The sequence below is a fragment of the Macaca fascicularis genome, chromosome 2 (assembly GCF_037993035.2).
Source record: "Macaca fascicularis isolate 582-1 chromosome 2, T2T-MFA8v1.1".
Lineage (NCBI taxonomy): Eukaryota > Metazoa > Chordata > Mammalia > Primates > Cercopithecidae > Macaca > Macaca fascicularis.
The window spans coordinates 19,266,915-19,290,850 of record NC_088376.1 but is presented as its reverse complement, the minus strand read 5'-3'; the positions used below and the strand labels follow the sequence as shown (position 1 = coordinate 19,290,850).

Sequence of the window (23,936 nt, the reverse complement as noted above, 5' to 3'; positions counted from 1 at the left end):
GATTAGACCCATAATGACATATCATTGAGACTTCACATATTGCTGAAACAAAACTGTTCCACTTATAAGGAAGAAGAAAGGGATGACAAATTGGTTGCTAACATAATCTGTCATAGAAGGCAGTTATTTAATTTTCCAAACTCATTGACATTTAGATTATGTATAATCTGTGCTATTAAAAATAATACTTCAAGCTGGGCGCCGTGGCTTATGCCTGTAATCCCAGCACTTTGGGAGGCTGAGGCAGGCGAATCATGGGGTCAAGAGATCGAGACCCTTCTGGCCAACATGATGAAACCCAATCTCTACTAAAAGCACAAAAATTAGCTGGGCATGGTGGTGCATACCTGTAGTCCCAGCTACTCAGGAGGCTGAGGCAGGAGAATCACTTGAATCCAGGAGACGGAGGTTGCAGTGAGCCAAGATCGCACCATTGCACTCTAGCCTGGCAATAGAGGGAGACTCTGTCTCAAAGAAAACAAAAACAAAATAAACTTCAATAAAAATTATCGTATGTGCTTCCTGGTTCATGTGTGGTATATTTATCTTATGGAAATACAATGACAAGGAATTGACGTGCCATGGAATACATATGTATGTGTGCATGAGTATATGCATATAACTGTAAGGTAGATATTATGTTCGTTAAAGGTTTAATGAAAGCCAACCTTGAGTCTATTTGGATTTAGTGATACTTTTAAAGGTAAAACTTGACTTTGTTTTCATTTTCATTTATGAGTTAATGATGGTAAGAATATTTTTTCCAAAGAATATTGTCTAATATATTAGCTTAACATTAAACATAATTTTCCTTTTTTCTTTCTTGCCTTCTTTTTATTTTTCTTTAAGTCATCCCTTTTATCTATAGTTATTTCCCCCTAAAGTTGGCTTCTTGGTCCCTTTTTTTCTTTTTACCTAAAGTTGGTTTCTTTCAACCTTCTTTTTTTTCTTTCAAATACTGTAGTTTCAAAATTTTTTTTCTCTATTTTAGTTAGCTTTTCAGAAAACTAACTTTCAACTTCATTAAATCATAATTTTTTCAGGTATGTGTTTCATAATTTTGCTTTCATTAATTCCTTCTTTATATTTTATTTAGTTGAAGATCAGATTTTTTAGGGAAAGGGAAGACATCTTTTATGTATTTCCATAATCTTTCCATTGTGACCCGTGAGAATGACTTGTAGGTACTCTTCTGATTGGTAACCTAAGACATATTTTTAGTCAATAAGTTGTATTTCCAAAGAGAGAATGTATATCCTATTTTTAGAAAACAAAGTATTATACATGTATATATATCTGTGTCTTGTCTCTTCTTATATTCAAATCCTCTATAGCACCACGTTTTGGGGGCCTACGTAATCTGTGAGTTTCTTAGAGATAAAACAAAATTTTATAGTTATATAGGTATGCATCTCTCTAAAATTTTTCTTCTTTTTGATTAAAAAAATCATTTTAATTATATTTTGTGCTTGAGGTTTCTAAGGTTTCATCTTTTGAGTAGGTTTTTCCCTAATCTATATGAAATATCCATTTGCCGATTGTAACAGTTTTATCCTTGAATTTCCTATCAGTATATTGGTTCTCTGGGTATGTTTTTTGTTTGTGTGTTTGTGTTTTTGTTTTTGTTTTCAGTTTTAAGTGTCATTCTTTCTGGTTTTTAAAAAAATATATTTAGCAATTTATGATTGGGTTTATGTTTTTCCTATTTTTGTTGTGGTAAAATACATACATAATGTATCATTTTAACCATCTTGAAGCATACAGTTTGGTAGTATAAAATACATTTATATTGTGCAATCATCACCACCATCCATGTCCAGAACTGTTATCCTGCAAAACTGAAACTGTGTACCCATTAAACAATAATCTCCCATTCCTCTCCCCTAAGTTTCTGGTAACTACTATTCTATTTTTTTCCTCTATGTTTTTGATTACTCTGAGTACCTTGTACAAGAGGAATCATATAGTGTTTGTCCTTTCATGATTTGCTTTTTTCTCATTCTGTGATATCCTCTAACTTCATCCATACTGTAGTGTATATCTGGATTTCCTTCTTCTTTAAGGCTGAATAATATTTCATTTATGAATAATGGAATATTAGTTACTTCTCCATTGACCCATTGATAGACAGTCAGGTTGCGTCCACATTTTAGCTATTGTGAATAATGCTGCTATAAACATGAGTGTACAAATATCTTTTCAAGACTCTACTTTTGATTATTTTGGATTTAAATCTACAAGTGACACTGCAAAATCAAATAATAATTTGATTTTTAATATTTGTGAGAAACTGCCATACTGTTTTACATTATGACTATACAATTTTATATTTTACCAACACTGTGCAAGTGTTCCAACTTCTCCACATCCTCACCAACACTTGTGGGTTTTTTGTTTGTTTTTGGTTTTTTAACAGTTGCCATCCCAATGCTTGTGAAGTGGCATCTCATTGTAGCTTTTACTTACATTGTGGTTAGGGGTTCAATTTTGTTCGTAAGATCTCCTATGAGCCCTTCAGTAGATGCCATATTTGTTTCCCAACACCTGGTCTAGAGATATAGGTAAGTCTTATTTCTGGGAAAGACATGTTTCAGCTTAATTTCTATGGACAGCAAGAGAAGAGAGCGGGATGCTGAAACATGTAACAAGACAATAGCCAATCTTCTGGGAAGGGGCTCTCCCATTTTTCCTGAGTGTCACTAAGCGCTAGGCATTCTGCCTTGCCTTTTTTTTTTTTTTTTCTTTTTTTCTGAAGAAAGCATCCACTCTCCACAAGTGCAAAGTTTCCTTCATTTATTTAGTAAATACTCAGCAAGAGCCTATTATGTTGTAGACACTGTTTTAGAAGGTAAGGATACCACAGTGAACAAAACTAATATAGTCTATGCTTTCATGGAGCATGCATTTCAGTGAGGGGAGACAGATAAGAAAGAAAGAAGGAAAGAAGCAGATCGATGATATGCCAAGTAGGGATAAGTGCTTTGGAAAAAAAAAAGGTTTTATTTATTTTCTATTTTGGTGTAATAAATTGTCACCTATCTAGAAATTGCCACCTAACAGCTTAAAAGTAACACACATTTTCTATCTCAGTTTCTTTTGGTCATGGATCCTACATGGTATAGCTGAATTCTCTAGTTAGGATCTCACACGGCCAAAATCAGGTTGCTATTTCATCAGAGGCTTGAGGACCTCCTCCATGCTTATTTAGCTTATTGGCTGAATTCAGTTTCTCATGTTTGTAGGAATAAGATCCCTGTTTCTTTACTGACTACCTACCAGGGGGCTGTTCTCAGCTCTTAGAAGCTGCCCCCCATTTTCTGCCATGTGATTCTCTCCACAACATGGCAATTGCTTCTCTAAGACCAGCAGAAAAATCTCCCTGCTGCTTTGAAGTTCTGACTTCGCCTATCTCTGACCTGTAAATGGAGAGTCAAAGGATTCAAATGATTAGTTCACAGAAAATCTCCCTTTCTTAAACTCAACTATGCCTTTTAGCATAATCTATTCACATTCCTGGGAATTATGCAGAGCATGGACACAAAGGGGTGGGGATCACAGATGCCGTGTTCGAATTCTGTCTCCCCCATAGGATAAGGGGATACAGAAGTGAGATAAGCCTGATGCTCTTTATGTGGGGTGATAGGGGGCAGCTCTCTGGCATGTGACCTTTAAACACAGCTGTAAGATTTTTGGAGGGAGAGTTTTTTCCAGGATTAAGGAATAGCAAGTGCCATGTCTGAAGCAAGAGCAGGACGAATATGTGTTTGAGACAACAAGGGGTCCTGTGTGGCTGAGGTAGAGTGATTGACAGAGAGAACAGAGAGAGATTCATGCGAGAGACTCAGATAAGGTTGGACCTTGAAAGTCATCATAACAACTTTGGTTTTTACTCATAACCATTGCTTTTTTCTGTGTATAATCACAATTTTAAATCCTGACTTTAAAAAATTCTCATTCTGAAAAACAAGATTTATAAAGTTGAGTTGAGATGCATTTACAAAAACATACGTGGACACAAAACCTATAGTTCTTTCTAAAAATTTTAGAACGGTGTAGGCTTATAGAACACTTGAGCAAGTAGTACAGAGAGTTGTCATATACCTCGCTCCTTCTTCCAGTACTTTCCCCTATTATTAACATCTTGTGTTGGTGCAGTACATTTGTTATAGTTGATGAGCCAATATCAATGCATTATTAACTAAAGTTCATAGCTTACATTAGGGTTCACACTTTGTGCTGTATAATTCTATGGGTCTTGAGAAATGCATGGTGTCATGTATCCACCCTTAAAGTACTGTACAGAATAATTTCACTGCATTAAAAATCTGTTGAGCTTTACCTATTCATCTGTCTTCTGTTCCTCTTCCCTGAACTCATGGCAACCATTTATCCTTTTACTGTCTCTATAGTTGTGCCTTTTCCAGAATGTTATATAGTTTGATATAGAACATAGCCTTTTCAAATTGGCTTCATTCACTTACCAATGTGCATTTAATGTTTCTCCATGTGTTTCCATGACTTGTTGGCTCATTTATCTTTTTTATACATTTTTTTAAATCTTTATTTTAGATTTAGGTAGTACATGTGCAGGACTGTTACAACAATGTTTTGCATGATGCTGAGGTTTGGGGTATAATTGAACTCCTCACCCAGGTAGCAAGCATTATACCCAATAGGTAGTTTTTCAACCCTTGCCCCTGTGCCTCTGTTTTTTCTCTTGTGGTCCCAGTGTCTGTTGTTCCCATCTTTATGTCCATATGTACCTAATGTTTGGTTCTCGTTTATGAGAAAGTGTAACATTTGAAGAACCGATAGTTATTGCTGATACCCTAGAATGGCTGGGATTCCCAGTTGATGGTGGAAACAGTGATGATGTAAGGGTGGGGAATTAGGAAGTTTACAAGCTCAGTACTTTAATATAATTTACCCAAATTGTAGATTTTCCTACTGTGAAGCTTCTGGAGGAAATAAAAATGTTGGCTGGGTATGGTGGCTCATGCCTGTAATCCCAGCACTTTGGAAGGTCAAGGTGGGTGAATCACGAAGTCAGGAGATCGAGACCATCCTGGCTAACACTAGGTGAAACCCTGTCTCTACTAAAAATACAAAAAATTAGCCGGGCATGGTGGCAGGCACCTGTAGTCCCAGCTACTTGGGAGGCTGAGGCAGGAGAATGGCGTGAACCCAGGAGGCGGAGCTTGCAGTGAGCCGAGATCGTGCCACTGCACTCCAGCCTGGGTGACAGAGCGATATTCCGTCTCAAAAAAAAAAAAAAAAAAAAGAAAAAAAAATAGTCAACACATACATACACATACACACACAAAATGTTTATCTTAAGTTTTCTGTCAGACTAAATATATACCATTTTTTAATTTAAAGGTTAAATTTCAACTTACACAAATAAACTTGTATTCCCTGCCTAATCTGAACCATGAGTTACTGAGGATTCTTCTATTTTATTTTTAATTTTATGGGTTATAGCCTACAAAGTTGGGACTTCCGATTTGACAGGAAATATGAGATTAGATTCTTTAATTGGGCCACATATGTTTTCTCTTATGACTGCGAAATCCATTTTGTGGTATCTACTTAGGCATCCCGAAAAAGAAAAAACAAAAATCTTTAGAATCAATTTAACAAATCAAAGCTTCTTCCTGAAAGGGTTACTGATGTGTAGGCTGCAAAACATCTTGCAAAACTGGCAGTTTTCTAACTGTGGAGATAGAGATAATCCCTATCCATTTTTCGTACTCAGTAACTTTGAAAGTAATGTGGTGAATGTCTAGGCATTTCTCAGCCACTTTACTTGGACGGCTCAATGCTGTTCCAAGAACCGACAATTCCTCTTTCTCTTAGTTTCTTTTCTGCCAAGTTCCCTCCTTGCTGACAGAGACACCATCTGCTACATGTGCAGTGACTGAGGCATCACCGAAATTCTGCTGTCAGTTTTATTCCAACATTCAAACAATTGCTAGTTTATTTTTGAAGCAGATTTCCACTCTAAAGCTCCTCATTTAAGCTTCAGTCATCCCATAACAGTTATCAGTCATGTTGATATTTGCAACCTCAAGGCAGATGTTCTAGAAGCAGCCTCTCATTGACTTGCCTTCCATCAGCCTTAGTGTGTTTGTGGAAGGTGGATGCCCTTCATGCCAGATACTTTCTTCATTATGTCAGTAGAAACTATAGAGGTTGGGAGTAAGACTGGACTGGTGGTGTGGGGGTCAAGAATTAGAAAACTGTGGCTATTCAACCAGTTAGCACAGAGCGGCACCAGAAAAGCCACTGTAAAGGGCTTCTCAGAATGTCACTGTACAATGACAGATAACGGCTTGTTCCACCATATGATAAATCCCCAAGTGGAAGCAGGGCTCTTGAGGGCCCTCTCCCATAGCTAAAAAAACCTCATCTTTCTCACTGTCTCATTTGTTCCAAGTGTCTTTCTGGACGCTTCTGGTTACTGCTACTTCTGCTTCTGACATTTATTCACTGAGTTGAAGGCAATTTGGCAAAGGGGCTGAAGAGCATGTGCACTGAGGTTAGAGATACTTACTTTTGAAACTGAGTTTCTCTATTTGCTAGTCCAAGCCCCAGAGTCCTTAATATAGACTTCATGCACATTGTTGTAAAAATGAATTATATAATGTTTGCAAAGTGCTGAGGGATGATAAGCGCTCTGTTTCTCTCTCACACGTTTTCACTCTTGCTGTTTCTCTTGTTCACTCTGTATGTTTCCATATATGTGTATATATATGTATATGTGTCATACAATGAGCTGTTACACACACACACACACAAAGAGATTGCTAGAGAGAGAGAGAGAGAGAGTCATGCATCCCTGGACAACAACGATACATTTTTAGAAATGGGTTGCTAGGCTATTTTTGTCCGTGAACATCATAAAGGGTACTTACACAAACCTAGATGGTATAGTCTACTACGTACCTAGGATGTATGGAATAGCCTAGTTCTTTTAGGTTGCAAACCTGTACAGTGTGTTACTGTATTGAATGTTGTCAATTGTAACACGATGGTACAATTTGTGTATCTAAACATATTTACATATAGTCAAAGTGTGGTAAAAATATAAGAGACAAAATAATGGCACATCTGTATAGGGCACATACCATGAATGGCGTTTACAAAACTGGCAGTTGCTCTTAGTGAGTCAGCGAGTGAGCGGTTAGTGAATATCAAGGCCTGGGACATTACTGTACACTACCGTAGACTTTATAAACACTGGACACTTAGGCGTCACTAAATTTATTAAAAAATTTTTTTATTCAAAAATAAATTACCTTTAGCTTGGATATTTTTACTTTATAAACTTTAATTTTTTTAACTTTTTGGGTTTTTTGTAATAACACTTAGCTAAAAACCATTGTATAGCTATAGAAAAAATATTTTCTTTCTTTATGTCCTTATTCTACATACTTTTTTCAAAATTATTTTATTGTATTTTATTTATTTATTTTTTAATTTGAGACAGAGTTTCACTCTGTCTTCCACGCTGGAGTGCAGTAGCATGATCTCGGTTCACTGCAACCTCTGCCTCCTGGGTTCAAGAGATTCTCCTGCCTCAGCCCCCCAAGTAGCTAGGACTACAGGTGCAAGCCACCACGCCCAGTTAATTTTTGTATTTTTAGTAGAGATACAGTTTCACCATGTTGATCAGGCTAGTCTCAAACTCCTGACTTCAAGTGATCGACCTGCCTCGGCCTCTGAAAGTGCTGGGATTACAGGCATGAGCCACCACGCCCTGCCTATTTTTAAATTGTTTATTATTTTTTTTTTACTTAAAAACTTTTCATTAGAAACAAAGGTACAAACACACAAATTAGCCTAGGCTATCACAGGGTCAGGATGATCAATGTGGAGGTTTTCCACCTCTACTTCTCCCGACTGGAAAGTCTTCCGGGGCAATAATGTGCATGGAGCTGTTATCTCCTACAGTAACTATGATTTCTTTTGGAATATATCCCGAAAGACCTGCCTCAAGCTGTTTTACAGCTATTTTTATAAGTAGAAGAAGTATACTCTTAAGTAATGATAAAAAGTATAGCATAGTAAATACATAAATCAGTAACATAGTTGTTTACTATCATTATCTAGTATTATGTACTATACACAATTGCATGTGTAATATTTTTATACAGCTGGCAGTGCAGTAGGTTTGTTTATACCAGCATCACCACAGACACATGAGTAATGCATTGCTCTATGACGTTATGGCTACAACATTCTGTGGGATCACTGTATATATATGATCTGTGGTTAACTGAAACTCTATTATGCGGTTCATGACTGTGTAACACAACTGTGAGATATATACAATGAATTCTGCATCTGTATTGTGAAAAATAAACTTCTTCAACCTATAGTTCTCTAACTTTATACTTATTCCTCTTTGTTTCTGTAAGGTATTTCTAATTGGATATTCTGTAGTTATATGGAGCAAACTACTGGTAGATATAGAAGGAAGAAAGCAATTTCCCTTTCCCCCATTACTCTCATCAATATCACTATTCATACTGTTTTAAAGACCTTCTATTTTGATGATCCTTTCCTCTGAATTTCAACTTCAATTACTTTCTGCAATAGGCATAAAGTAATTTATGAATTGATTCAAAGTCTTTTCTTTCCCCAGCTTCTATTTCCATAACATTATGCTTGTTGGTGAAGAAAGTACGATAAATTTAAAAAGTTGACAGTTTAGAACAGAATTTGGCAAACTCCAGCAAGTCAAATCCAGCCCACTGCCTGCTTTTGTAAATAAAGTTTTATTGTTACCTAGCCACTCCTTTTTTTTTTTTTTTTCAGATTGTCTATGGCTGCTTTTATGCTACAATGGCAGAGTTGAATAGTTGCTATTACGATTGTATAGCTCATATAGCCTAAAATATTTACCATCTGACCCTTTGTCGTAAAACAAATGGCCAAGCCCTGGTCTAAAAGATTCTGAATTTTGTGTGTATGTAAGAGATAGGGTAAGATATTAAGTGCATGCATAAACACATATTTTAATGCTTTTGAACTTAGATACATCTGCTGCAAAAAAATGTAAATTCCAAAATGATGTGATAATAAAGACGAAGGAACAATAAAATCTGCCGAAGGACTACAAGTTGGGTAATATTTTACAGACTAGCTCAAATGTCAGTAGAACATCTGAAATCAGTAAAATTTGGTAACAGCAGGTGAGCACAGAAAGTTCTTTCAATAACTGTTTAGTGAGTGTCTATTGACATATTCCAATAGATGGAAAGTTTACTTAACATGAGTATCAGTCACCTTCTTGTGCCTTCTGCAAGATCTAGCATAGTACTGCTCACATGGTAAGTTGACAATAAATGCCTATTATTCAATAGCTGATGAAGTAGTTTGTAACAAATGCATGATAACATTCCACAGCATAAATCATACAATGCTGAAGACACATAACTTCTGGCAAGATTCCTTAGAGAGAATGCAGGAGGGGGTTATTGCAACTAAAGTTTTGTGGTGGATAGGATAGTTCTTGGGTGAGGATTATCATTTGTTACTATGATTTAGTGGTTCCTCTATTCTTATTTCTCTGATACTCAAAACAGTTTTTTAGTCTGTAATGATTTTCATGACTGGTAGAGAGTACATTCTGTGCTTGAGAATGAAAAGTGCCAATAATCTGTGCCCTTTGAAGTAGAGATTCAATAAGTGGTACTAATATTAGAATGAACTTGCCAAGGGCAAACTACTCATGGTACTTTGCCATACTTTGCAGCATGGAAACAGTAATTTTATAGAATCTTCCACTAATAAGCCATTCCTTATGTCTTTGTCCAATGGGAATTAATTTTTTGGATACTGGGCCTAATTGAATTAGCTCATCACCTTAAGCTTATACTAATAAATTTGGTGATAGCCTTAAGCTCTCTGCCTGTCCATTTGCATGGTTTTAGTCACTGATGAATTCTAAATCTCCAGGACAGAGCTTTCTACTGAGCTCAAGACCCACAGAAATATCAAATATATCACTTTTTTTATTAAAATGTCTACCTTTCTTGCTAATTATTAATATCTATAAATGCAGAGTCTGTGTCTTTCTTTCTCATGGTTGTACTGCCAGCTTCTACACAATATCTGGCCCATTGTCAGCCCCATTAAATAAGTGTTTAATGAATGAATAGGTTTTCTTGTGGAGCATCGTGTACCAGACATGGTATTAGGTGCAGAGATAAGATTATTAACTCCTGCACTAGAATCATTTATGGTCTAGCATAATGAAATTTCTCTTAAAACAGATAAACTAGCTTACCTCTTGATGTTAAACTATTAAAAGACTTGTAAGAATCATTCTCAATTTATCGTCATTTTTATAGGCTAATTTCATTTTGGGGAATCAGCCCATTTCAGTCGCACTTACTCTGGGGCTGTGGGACTGTCCTCCAGGGATGCTCTATATGACTTTAACTTCCAACACACTCACACAGGAGCACTAGTGTGCTTGGGCTCATTGAATGTGCACTGAGCCAGAATTAGATGTAGAGTGACTTTTAGTATGGGAAAGGAAAATGAGTATTAGCATCAATTCCTCAAATATAAAGAAATTAGCCTATGCTATGGTTTTTTTTGTTTGTTTGTTTCATTTAGAAAGAGAGGAAGGAAGGAACAAAGAAAAAACGAAGATGGAAGAGAGTGAGGGAAGGAAGGAGGGAGAGAGGAAAATTGAAAGAGAGGAAGGAGGGGGGAATGGAAGGAAGTAGAAAAGGAGAGGAGACAAGGCTTTCACAAATTTCTGTCCTTAAGGTTATATGTTTATATTGTTTTAAGAATAAAACATAATAGTAGCTTTTAAATTCAATAATAGTTATTAGCATCATGTAATGAGTACAAGAAATTCTATTAAATGCTTTATTAACTTATTTAATCCAAATGGCAATCTTAGAAGGTGGGTTCTATTATTAGTCCAATTCTACAGATAAAGAAGCTGAGGCACAGGAAGAGTACGGGAGTTTATCAGAATTAGAGAGCTGGGGGTAAGCAGCTATGCTGATCACAACAGTCAGCCCTCAGAACCTGTGCTCTGAGCCACTTTTCTCTACTATTCTCTTTTTCAACATGCTTTTATGGAATATTATCTATGTACCAGATACTTTTGGGACCGGGGACTGCCCAAGGGCTGAGGACTGTGGGCGCGTGGTGCAGGAATGGCAGGCAGTTCCATCCACGGCCCTGGCGTGGTATCCACTAGGGGAAGCCAGGTGGGCTCCTGAGTGGGGTGCGGACTTGGAGAACTTTTATGTCTAGCCAGAGGATTGTATATGCACCAATCAGCACTCGTGTCTAGCTCAGGGTTTGTGGGTGCACCAATCAGCACTCTGTATCTACCTAATCTGTAGGGGACTTGGAGAATTTTTAGGTCTAGCTGGAGGATTATAAACACACCAATCAGCACCCTGTGTCTAGCTCAAGGTTTGTAAATGCACCAATCAGTACTCTGTGTCTAACTAATCTAGTGGGGACTTGGAGAACTTTTGTGTCTAGCTAAAGGATTGTAAATGCACCAATCAGCACCCTGTCAAAAAGGACCAATCAGCTCTCTGTAAAATGGACCAATCAGCAGGATGTGGGTGGGGCTGGATAAGGGAATAAAAGCAGGTTGTCCCAGGCAGTGGGCGGCAACCTGCAGGGTTCCCCTTACACACACGGGAGGGTTTGTTCCTTTGCTCTCTGTAGTAAGTCTTGCTGCTGTTCACTCTTTGGGTCCGCTTTAACTTTATGAGCTGTAACACTCACAGGGAAGGTCTGCAGCTTCACTCCTGAAGCCAGCGAGACCACGAACCCACCAGAAAGAAGAAATACCTAACATGTCCGAACATCAGAAGGAGCAAACTCCAGACACACCATCTTTAAGAACTGTAATGCTCACCAGAAGGGTCTGTGGCTTCATTCTTGAAGTCAGTGAGACCAAGAACCCACCAATTCCGGACACACTTTCACATACCTCCTTTTATTTCAACCTTCACAGTAACCCAATAAGCCAGGGATTTTCAGAGAAGGGGAGGGTGCAGTTTTGGAGTGACTTACTCAGGATCATTAAGTATGAGTGGGCGTGGTCAAAATTGGTGTTTAGGCTTTAATATCTATCTATCCTTTTCCAGCTAATTGTGTTAAAGCAACTGGAAGAATTTGAAATTGCCTCTCCATTCACATTCATACCAGAAACCCTTGTTCTAATCTCTGAAGAACTCTGAGTCGTTGTAATAATTAGTATTTAATAGTGGACAGAGCTTTTTCTTATTTTGTCCTAATAGAGGTTTCCTCGTCACTGAGTGGCAATTTCCAATTTTTAGGAGACAGAATATGAGGAGTCAAGGCAGATCAGGAGATTCCATTGTCCTATCAGATGTAAGTAGAAGGGGCACCTGGGATAACCTTGCTGGTCTAGGGACAGACTTCAGTGGGAGCTCTGGAAGCACAGTATGGCTGGTAAGAGCCCTAAAACATGTCTGCTAGAGCACAAAAAATATTCTATCACATTCCACCCTTTGAAGTTTTGAAGCTTGACAACAACAATAAAATTAAGTGCCAGAAAGCACCATGTTTTATGACTATTTTATAAAAAGGGCCTCTGATAACCAAAGCTCACTCAGATACTTTATGTTTACAAGTCATAAAACAAGTGATGCTGGAAAAATAAAGACAATCCCCATGTCAAGGGAGTAACAATAACAAAAAAAGCCTGACTTTCCTCAGAGAAGCAAATCTACGGAGACCAAGCAAGAGACTCATCTTTGAGGAATGTTACAAAAGATAATGTCAAAGAAGAGAAGATATATTTTCTGTTCCTCTGGGGTGACAGGGTATGAGAAGAACTTAAAAGTTTCTACCCATTTCCTTGTGCAGCCTCCTTCCTTTTGAATGCCATGATTTAGATCCCTTTATAAGGATTTATTTGAAAGAAGTTTCTTATACCATAGGGGCAGTTTGTCTCTCTCTTTTTTAGGCCTTTGTAAATGAACAAAGTAACCACTTGTCCCACACAGGGTGCAAAGAGAGGTTTGGTGTGGGTTTTACTGTCCATTCAGGCTCTGTATTCATCAAGTTGTAAGTGAAATCTTTAGAAACCACACAGCGGGAATCCTTTGCTTGGGGCACGGGGTGGGGAGGTAACTTTGAAAAACCTATTGAAACTCTGAGAGCTGTTGGGTAGAAATTGTTCTTTTTAGACTTCCTCACAGGCAGTACGGGAAATAAACACACACAGGAAGTCGTTTAGCCTCTCTGTGAACTTCATGTTGACATTTGCTTACCAAAAAGTCCATTGTGGGACTTAAAAAAATGCATGTACGTGTGTGTGTGAATACACACACACACACACCACATACATATACACACACGTATGTAAACATTTTTTAATTCTCCCAAATCATGATGTTCCTAATGAATACTGCTAAAACCAACAATGGGGGAAAAAAAGAATTAGTACAAAAAATATAGGTGTGGAAACCTATAACACTATGTTTTTGGAGTAGAAGCTACATATACATGATACATTTCTAAGTAAATATTTAAGAATCTGCCGCATGGCCTTTCTCACATATTCTTTGCAGTGTTTTATAATAACTTCTTGACTTACAATGTCATTATTTATGTATAATGTTTGGTTCAGGCTTCTTATCTTTACTTACGTGATTCTGGCTTTAGAACTGAAACAACGTTAACATCTTCAATGGAGGGTCACTGAATCCTTAATGTGAACTGGAAACGCTGATTTGAAAGCCAAAGATGAAGGACAATCAATGCATTTTACAGTGGAAAATGAAAGGACATGAACAAAGGGGAAGATTACCAGTGTCTAAAAAGTAGACATTGGCCAGGCGTGGTGGCTTACGCCTGTAATCCCAGCACTTTGGGAGGCTGAGGCGGGCAGATCATGAGATCAGGAGATCGAGACCATCCTGGCTAACGTGGTGAAACCCCGTCTCTACTAAAAATACAAAAAATTAGCCGGGCATGGTGGCGGGCACCTGTAGTCCCAGCTACTTGGGAGGCTGAGGCGGGAGAATGATGTGAACCCGGGAGGCAGAGCTTGCAGTGAGCCAAGATCACACCACTGCACTCCAGCCTGGGAGACAGAGCAAGACTCCATCTCAAAAAAATAAATAAATAAATAAATAAAAAATAACCATTTGGTTGTTAGGAATAGAAATTATTCCAGCTAGCAAAGACAAAGCGGGAGTCACTGGAATGATACACAGGATTCCTATGAAACATGTTATACATCTTATCAGAACCAGAAAGTCCTTGGTTTCTCTCTCTGAGCCACGTGGTCCTTCAGCTCTGCTTCTTTCTGTGCATCTACTCCTTCCACTTTGCCTAGTCAGTGGTCATTTAATTGCAATTTCTACTCAAGATCATCTAAGCAGAAAAGAATAACTTAATATCTGGATAAAGGAATGCCAAGTGGAGCTCAGAATCAGTAGTGGATCCACGTATTGCAAGAAACTGGAGCGAAAAACTAAGAAACCATCCAGAAGTGAAATATTTCTTTCACCACCTTTGAATAAGATCTTCTCCTATCTCTATTACTGTCTATACTTTTTCTTTCACCCTCTCCCCATCTCAGACCCCTGCCTCTCTCACTCCTGCTCTCTGTTATCGCTTCCTAGATAGGCTTTTTTTTTTTTTTTTTTTGGTCTGTGTCTTCATTCACACAACTAAATCCCAGTTTTTCCTTGGCATCACTTCTTAATTCAAATTCCCTATAGAGATTTACAATTCATTGCATGACGTTTCTATATTTCCAGAAAAGACATCTGATTGGTTCAGTCTTCTTCAGGTGACTGCCTGGCTCACTCAGACTCACGTTGGGGAAGTCACATGGAATAACCATGTGTGTATAAAAATGTGTTTCAGCAGGAGCTGTAAGAGGACTAGCTGAACTGCAAAGGCTGCAGAAACATGTCTACTACAATAATTATCATAGGATACTCTGGTCTACTAGTATATGCAGTATACTCCAAATATTTTAATAGTACTTACCAGAAAGGGTATAAATTCTCCTTAAGACTAAGGCATTAGTTTTAATTAGAATATACTTAAAGTGGTTTCAGTGTAAATTTATTGGCTATTTCTAGAATTATCTTGCAATTTCTTCCTGCTGAGGACCTTCACCAGTAGTGACTTAGTAACTTTTTTTTTTTTTTTTTTGAGACAGAGTTTCGCTCTTGTCACCCAGGCTGGAGTGCCATGGCACGATCTCAACTCACCACAACCTCCACCTCCCAGGTTCAAGCGATTCTCCTGCCTCAGCCTTCCGAGTACCTGGGATTACAGGCATGTGCCACCACGCCCGGCTAAATTTTTTGTATTTTTAATAGAGATGGGGTTTCACCATGTTGTCCAGGCTAGTCTCAAACTCCTGACCTCAGGTGATCTGCCCTCCTCGGCCTCCCACAGTGTTGGGATTGCAGGCGTGAGCCACCGCACCCGGACCTGAGTAACTTTTTAAGGAGACAAATGTGGGCAATATGAGTGGGCTATTGCATTGTCACTGATAGTTGAACTTGAGGTAACTTTAGCACATTATCACATGATATTCATATTAGCAACAAGCAAAGATGGTATTATTCTATAACAGCAAGCAGTTCCCATTCCTGCATCTTATAACAATCTTCTGCTTTTTTGGATCATTGACTTTCTCTATATATTTATGTTACCATATACCTATAATGGTTTATCTTTTAATCTCCATTTCAGAGTGGGATACGTGGTACATTTCTGAGCTTTATTCTGTGGACACAACAGATTGTTAATAAGATAATGAACCATAATTATGTTTCCTTTAAACCTTTAATCCTTAGCTCTGTATCTGTACTAGTTGGTGTGTCCTTAAACAAGGTGCCCGAACTCTGTACATTCCAATTTCTTCATCAGTAAAATGTGGATAATAACACCTACAACATTAGATTGTTTTTATGAGTCAGAGAGACAATGCATGAAAGATGTGTAGAAGCAGGTGTTCAATTAGCATTGATATTATGATTATCACCATTGCACTCATTATTTTTAGAGTAAGCATTCTTAGAATACATATTCTAAGTATTATTGTTACTTGGTTGATAGTAGTAACTATCACATTACCCCATCCTCATCCCTAGCTCATCTCTGGTTTCAACTGCAACCATGATGGACAGTTCTAACTCACCTAGCACTTGACAGCATCCTGCCTGATTTCACCTGTGTGCCTTTCTACTTTCTGCCCATGGATTTCTCTGATGCCAGGGAAGCTTGTTTTCTCATGCCCAGACACAGCTTAGAAGTACCAGTGGGATGATTCCTTTGAGGGCAACCCTTACCCAGTGGCAAAATCTCTAGCTCTCATCTTTCAATGGACAATTCTGGGTGACATTTTGAATACTTCTCAGAGACCTCAGCAGGATCCAGGATCTTTACCTTTGTAAACCAAAAAGTATCTGAGACAGGCTTCAATTCAGAAGTATATTTTTCCAAGATAAAGGACATGCTCATGACACAGCCTCAGAAAGTCCTAACATGTATCCAAGGTGGTCACACTACAGCTTGGTTTTATACATTTTAGGGACACATAAGACATCATTCAGTAAGTGTAAGATGTATACTGCTTCAGTCAAGAAAGGCGGAACAACTCGAAGTGGGTGGGTGGGGCTTCCAGGCCATAGGTAGATTCAAAGATTTTCTGGTTGGCAGGTGATTGAGTTTACCTAAAAGCATAGAATCAATAGAAGGGAGTGTCTGGGTTTAAGATTAAGAGTTATGGAGACCAAGGTTCTTATTATTAAGATGAAGTCCCAGGTCGCAAGCTTCTGAGACAATAGATTGTAAATGTTTTTATCAAACTTAAAAAGTTACTACACTCTTAGTTAACTATCTCCTGGATAAGGAAAGACCTGGAAAGGGAAGGGGATTCTCTACAGAATATAGATTTTTCCCACAAGAGATGGATTTGCAGGCCCATTTCAAAATATGTCAAAGAAATATTAGGCATAATAGGTTGGTGCAAAAGTAATTGGTTACTAATATTGGTTACAACTCAATATTAAATATACTGGGGGGTTAAATTCTCAATTTATTTCGGGGCCTGATACCTGTCATGTTAATCTCTTTTTGCTACAAAGGGTCTGCTTTGTCAATCTTAAGGTCTCTGTTTCAATGTTAATGCTGCTCTGTTGTGCCTGAATTCCAAAGGGAGGAGGGTACAATGAGGTATGTCTGACTCCATCTTCCTATCATGGCCTGAACTAGTGTGTCAGGTTAGTTTTGGAATGCCCTTGGCTGAGAGGAGGGGTCCATTTAGTTGGTTGGAAGGTTTAGAATTATATTTTTGGATTATAACTTATAACATAGATCTCAATAACACATTTATATTGATTCTTCATTTGCTCTCTGTTTCTTCCTCCCTATTTGCTTTTCAGGATTACCTCTCCCCTCCCCCTAAACAAAGCAAACAAACAAACAAACAAACAAACCCAACCCAGTCTTTGTCTTAGAATCTGCTTTGGAAGAACCCAAGCTAAGCAGCATTATAGCAGAATATTTGAGAGTATGAATTCCAATTCAAGAAAGAAGTCTCTGCCTGGATTTGAATCCCAACTCAACAGTTTAGCAGTTATATGAGCTTAAATTTTAAAGTTATTTTATTTCTTTCTTCCTCAGTTTCCTAACCTAGAAAATGCAGATTATAATAATAACTACTTCTTAACATTGTTATGAGGAATACATGAGTCGCTACAGTATAAATATATTGAAATAGTATTTGATAGATAGTAGGTTGCATGTAAGTATTAGCTGTTATTATTTCCCCCAACACTTATTAAATTGTGCCTAGGAATCTTATCGTATTGGTTATTTTCTGCTTCCTCATTGCATTTTTTTTTTTCCTTAGTGCAGCGTCCTTCTGCCCCTCCCTTTCTTTCTTTTGTTTGCTGGTGCTGACTGAGTAGATAGAACAGCAAGTGTTCCCTGGAGCTCTGTAATTTCTGGAAGCATGTAAGAGGCCTCTTCTTTTGTGCTGTGCTCCATTTTTTCTTGCTCCAACAGCCCTGACCCCTGATCTGTTGGCAGACACCGTATAATGCTGCCAGCTCTTGGTTATTCAGAGGCTCTTTATCCAGACTCTTTGCTCTTCTTTCTGGCTGCCTGCCTTTTGGCTTTAGATACTCCCTGGCATTGCTCTCAGAGGTCGTGCCAAGGAGGGGAAAGATAGTAGAACTCAGATTAACTGATTATGGAGTCTATAAAATTAGAATTTGGGTATCAATGGGCTTCAGTTTCAGAGTCATCTCTAACCTTTCTTATCTTGGAAAATTCAGAGTCTTTTGCAATAGCAGTATGTACTTTTTAACTGAAATATATTTAAGACAAAATGCAAAGATCTCAAGTGTTCAATTTGATGAGGTCTGGTAAGTATATGCATTCCTGTAATGAGTACCTTAAAAATAAGATAGCAAACATTTCTGTCACTCTAGACTATTACCTTATTCTCCTGGCTTGACTACTTAACTGCCCAGCAACCACTTTCTGATTTCTATGACTAAATATTTTCTTCTCATCTTAGACCTCATATAAATAAATAACACACATCTATTCTTCTGCTTCTGTCTTTTATTTGGCATGATTTTAAGATATATCCATGTCTCTGTATGTATTAGAAGTTTATTTTTGTTATCTGAAGGGTATTTCATTATATAAATGTACTCCATTTTTTAAAATCCATTCTCTTGTTGATAGACAGTGGGCCATTTCCAGTTTGGAGCTGCTGTGAATAAAGCTGCTATTCATATTCTTATAAAATGTTTTTGTATATATATTTTCTCTTTTGGGTAAATAACTAGGGGTATAATTGTTGGGTCATAGGTGGAAGTATGTTTAATTTTATTTTTATCTTTTTAAAAAAATTTTGTTTATTTTATTTATTTATTTTTTTTTTTGAGACCAAGTCTCGCTCTGTCACCCAGGCTAGAGTGCAGTGGCATGATCTCGGCTCACTGCAACCTCTGCCTCACAGGTTCAAGCCATTCTCCTACCTCAGCCTCCTGAGTAGCTGGGATTACAGGCGTGTGCCACCACGCCCAGCTAATTTTTGATTTTTAGTAGAAGGGGGGGGGTTTCACCATGTTGGTGAGGCTGGTCTCGAACTCCAGACCTCGTGATCCACCTGCCTCAGCCTCCCAATAGTTCTGGGATTACAGGCATGAGCCACCACGCCCGATCTATTTATGTATTTTAAGATGGAGTCTCGCTCTGTTGTTCAGGCTGGAGTGCAGTGGCATAATCTCGGCTCACTACAACCTCTGCCTCCCGGATTCAAGAGATTCTCCTGCCTCAGCCTCCCCAATAGCTAGTATTATAGGCATCCACCACCATGCCTGGATGATTTTTTTGCATTTTTAGGAGAGACAGGGTTTCACCATGTTGGCCAGGCTGATTTCAAACTCTTGACTTCAAGTTATCTGCCCACCTTGGCCTTCCAACTGCTAGGGTTACAGGTGTGAGCCACCAAGCCCTGCCTGTTTAATTTTATAAAATGCTACTCAGGCCAGGCATGGTGGCTCATGCCTGTAATCCCAGCACTTTGGGAGGCTAAAGTGGGTGAATCACCTGAGGTCGGGAGTTCAAAACCACAACATGGAGAAAACCTGTCTCTACTAAAAATACAAATTAGCTGGGTGTGGTGGCACATGCCTGTAATCCTAGCTCCCTGGGAGGCTGAGGCAGGAGAATTGCTTGCACCCAGGAGGTGGAGGTTGTGGTGAGCCGAGATCACGCCATTGCAATCCAGCCCGGGCAACAAGAGTGAAACTCCATCTCAAAACAAAACAAAAGAAAATGTTACCCAACAGCTCTTCAAAGTAGCTGTATCATTTTACCCATCCATGAACAATATTTGGGAAGTTTAGGTCTTTAATGATTAACTAACATTTAGTGTTATCAGTCTTTGTAGTTTCAGCCATCCTTGTGGGTATGAACTGGTATATTATTGTAGCTCTGTTTTGCATTTTCTGGATGACTAATGATTTTGAGCATTTTTTACTGTATCTACTGGCCATTCTGATATCTTCCTCTGTGTATTGCTTTTGCAAGTCTGTAATGGCAGTGTGGTCAGGACAGTTTGACCAATGTTTTTGAGCCCTTGCTCTTAGTCACCCAGAATAAAAATGTGAGTGCCTTGAGTTCTATGATAGATGCAAAAACGTTCATGGAGTCATCTATTTAGTATCAGATATTACCAATACTCTGGTCATACCTTCTTGACACTTACTTTTCTAGAGCATGTCTACAGTGTCCTGGGACACTCTACTTGAGAACTTTCTTTTGGCCTGTATGTGGAACAGACCAGAAGTGCCAAGAAATCAATGTTTCAAGGAACAACCCTTAGCCAGTGCAAATGAGAACTGGAGGTTAGATACTTTAGCTTCCTCACGTTGAGGGGAATAATTCCACAGCATGTTCTACACTGTCTCCCAGAGTCCTCAGTGGAACTGAGCCTCAGTTTTCCACAGGAATAACTTATTCAGTGATGCAAACATACTGGCTCACTCTTTATCCCTACTGATTTATCCTACTGATTTTCTCTGGGATCAGTTCCAAAATGAATTACTTGTACACAAGTTCTTGCGTTGTGATATGCTTCTTAAGAAAGACAAATAGGCACCTATTCTAAAAGATGTGTGTTGGGACATCAGAGTTGTAGTATGAAAGGCTAATTAAGAAATTTGGTGAGTTATGCTGATGATATTATTATGTTAATTTCCTGGGTAGCCACAGAGAGGAAAAGATCAGATGATCATGACAGAAAATCAGTAATGTCAGTACCTTGTAGAAACAAAATTCCCTGTGGGCTGGTGGCTGAGGCTATTAGAATAGGTTTTATAGAAGGTTGAGCCTGGCAGGTTCATCAAAGTGTGAATTGAAAAAAAAAAAAAAAAGAAAAAACAACTTCACTAATGCAATTCCAGGTTATACCTATGTCTTAGTGACAGACACCATAATACACATAATACAGTAGAAAGAAAAATAGATGGATAAAAATAAACCTATAAATGAATTGTGTAGTTATTTAAGAATAATCTTGAATCAGATATTCCTTTACTTACAAGTGGTCTTATCTCCATCCCCTTTTCTTTGTCTTATAAGTCACTATGAAAATACTTACCTGCTTCCTGGGTTGGAGTTTCCTTCTTGTTTTCTAAAAATAAATTTCCTTCAACTAACTTCTATGTCTGGAAATCAGCTCTTATAGAACTGTAAACAATAAATGATTTTTTTTAAGATTGAAAAAAAAAAAAAAGAAAGTGATGACTGTGACAGTGGCATGAACATGTAAGTCATATTTGGAGTAACAAACTATCTGGAACAACATTCTATCTGGATGCTGAAATTATATGGAAAGGAACAAAAAATAAACCTTGCAATGTCAGTTAGAATGACATTAGACTCTCAAATGAGAGACTAAGAAGTTTTAATTTTGTCTAGTAGATGATAGAGAGGCATTGAATATTTTTCAGCAAGGAATAGTCATATAGTAAAAGCATGCTTTTAGAAAGACAAATCTAGTGTCATTGTGGAGAGTCAATTGAGGCTTAAAGTGGAAGGTTCTCGATTTAGTTTTAGTGGCTCTGACATAAATTGACTAAATCCTAAAAAATGGTTAGTGACAATGGGAATGAAAAGGACAACATAAATTCAAGAACTCTTAGTTAAATACAATGGAATCTGGTGACACTGACAACGGGAGTTGAAAGAGAGAGATAAATGAGTCAAAGTCGTTCTGTCTTTGAGGAAACTGATTTTAAAGGTGATCATAACATTAACAAAAGTAAATGAAAATGAACTGTGGGGGAGGTGAAATCTTAGAGTAAAACAATTCATTTAATTTTATGCCTGGTAATTTAAACTTTGGTTCTTCTTGTGACGCTTCATAGTTACACCTTGGTATTAGGCAGGTGTTTTAAGATTTGGCACTGGTATTCCGGAGACTGTTTGGACTGTTCATTTATATCTGGGAGTCATCTTCTTAGAAGTAATACTTAAAGCTTTGACCATGAATAAATTCACAAAGGAGAAAAGTTAGGAGAGTTGAGAATACAGAACCAAGAAGTAAGGCCTGAAAAATAACCTAATTTAGGGAGAATAAGGAAAAAAGGATGCAGATAGTGAGACATGAGACGAGGTACCATCAGAAGGGACAAGGAGTCTAAGGGAAAGATGATTGTAATGAGGAGGGGGTAAACACTGTTAGAGGTTTCAAAAGCCAAGGAGGAAGAAACTCCTTACAGCCACAGAAGAGACAATATATTGTCTAGAACTAAGTGGGCTCTCTGAAGCCTGGTTGGGAAGCTGAGTTTTATGCACATAGGGAATAATCTACAACAACATAATAATATGCTGAAGTATTTGAGCAACACCATATAGGCTCTGTGAGAGAAGGAAGGAGAAGGACATAATCTGGAGGCCTTAGAAGTGGGGACAAGTATAAGGTACAACTTGAGCATGAGCTTTACAAAAGAAGGGAAGGAAAGTTTGCAAAGGACCACTGTGATTAAAATCATTGAGGAGAGACTAATGCCACTTGGGAACATAAGGAAACTAAGAGGTGAGAGTATTTACAAAGTTATTTCTGCATAAATTTAAATCCTCTCTTCTAATCTAAGTGTGAAAACATGGTAAGAGACAAACATGTAACTACAAGGGTTAGTCTTGAAATAGCTACTTACAGAAGCAACCAAAGTGAAAGTGTTTGATTTTAGTGACCGTAGTTGCAAAGCAGAAATCAAGACACTATCAAGGCCAAAGGTAAGTTTTGTGGTGGGCTCATTTATTCTTTGAAGTGACTGTGTATGGCATACAAATAACAGGGTTTTTTTGTTTGTTTGTTTTGTTTTTTTACATAAATACAGGGCTTACATACTTCAAGCACAAATGTCTATTTTTACAACAGTCCACTGTTACTTCTTCAACAGAGGTCTGTCCTGGGAAGGTATGCAATATGCATACCTTTGTAATGCTGTATCTGCAGATCTCATTGAACTATTGAACTATCGAATCATGTGGACAGCGTACATGGTGGAGTGGTGATGGAGAATTTTAATGGGGAAAGACAGATCACCAAATAAGTTTGGCTACCTTAGCAAGGCTGTGTTCTCCAGTTTTTGGTTTACATATTTTAAATTATTAACTACCATTAAATCACAGATTTAAATTTTCTTTTCACTTTCCTAATATTTTTAAGGTCATTGTGAGAGAAATGGCCCACTTAGAGCATTTAAATCACTGAGGTTTTCGCTTTCTTTTGGTTATCCCAAGATGCTCAAACCTGTCTTCAGAAAATTGTTCTTCTAAGTATTTAATGGTATCAGAATCTACCCCAATGGGAAACACAATAATGGATAAAAGTTTCTTCCCCACTGGGTTTCCTGAATATAATGGCAATGCGATTAGCACATTTTCCCAGTGATTGAGTTGGCATGTGCCCATAGATTTATAAATAGAATTTATTGTGAAAGTTACTGTGCTACTGGGGTAAGTGGCTATTGCAATTTGAGGATAGAAAGTGTTCTCTGAAAAGAAACTATTATATGCCTTATATGCCACGGCCATCTGAGGACAAAGAAGGACAGAAGATACAAGTGAGTTTTGTTTTCAGTGAATTCTACCCTATGCACAGTTACGAACAACCAGATATATTTAATATGCAAAAAATGCATATTTTCCTACTCCTCTATTTTCAGTTATGTTGGTAGAGCAGGTTGGGGGTGAATGACGATTTCAAATCCTTCACCATTTTGCTGTGTTTAGAAAGTAGAATGGTGACCTGTATAAATGTATCCAGATTCCTGTTGATGCCTCCCAGGATAGCCATAGACTTATGGAATTTAAAGACTAGTTAGAGTTGAGAAGGCCTGTGCCTTAATCCA

At 37.9% G+C, this 23,936-nt stretch overlaps 1 protein-coding gene across 7 annotated transcripts in view; it reads left to right on the top strand.

The window, feature by feature from the left end:
- The window catches only part of RBMS3 (RNA binding motif single stranded interacting protein 3), a 1,486,333-nt gene that overhangs the window by 595,221 nt on the left and 867,176 nt on the right, over window positions 1–23,936 (top strand). The window lies entirely within an intron of this gene.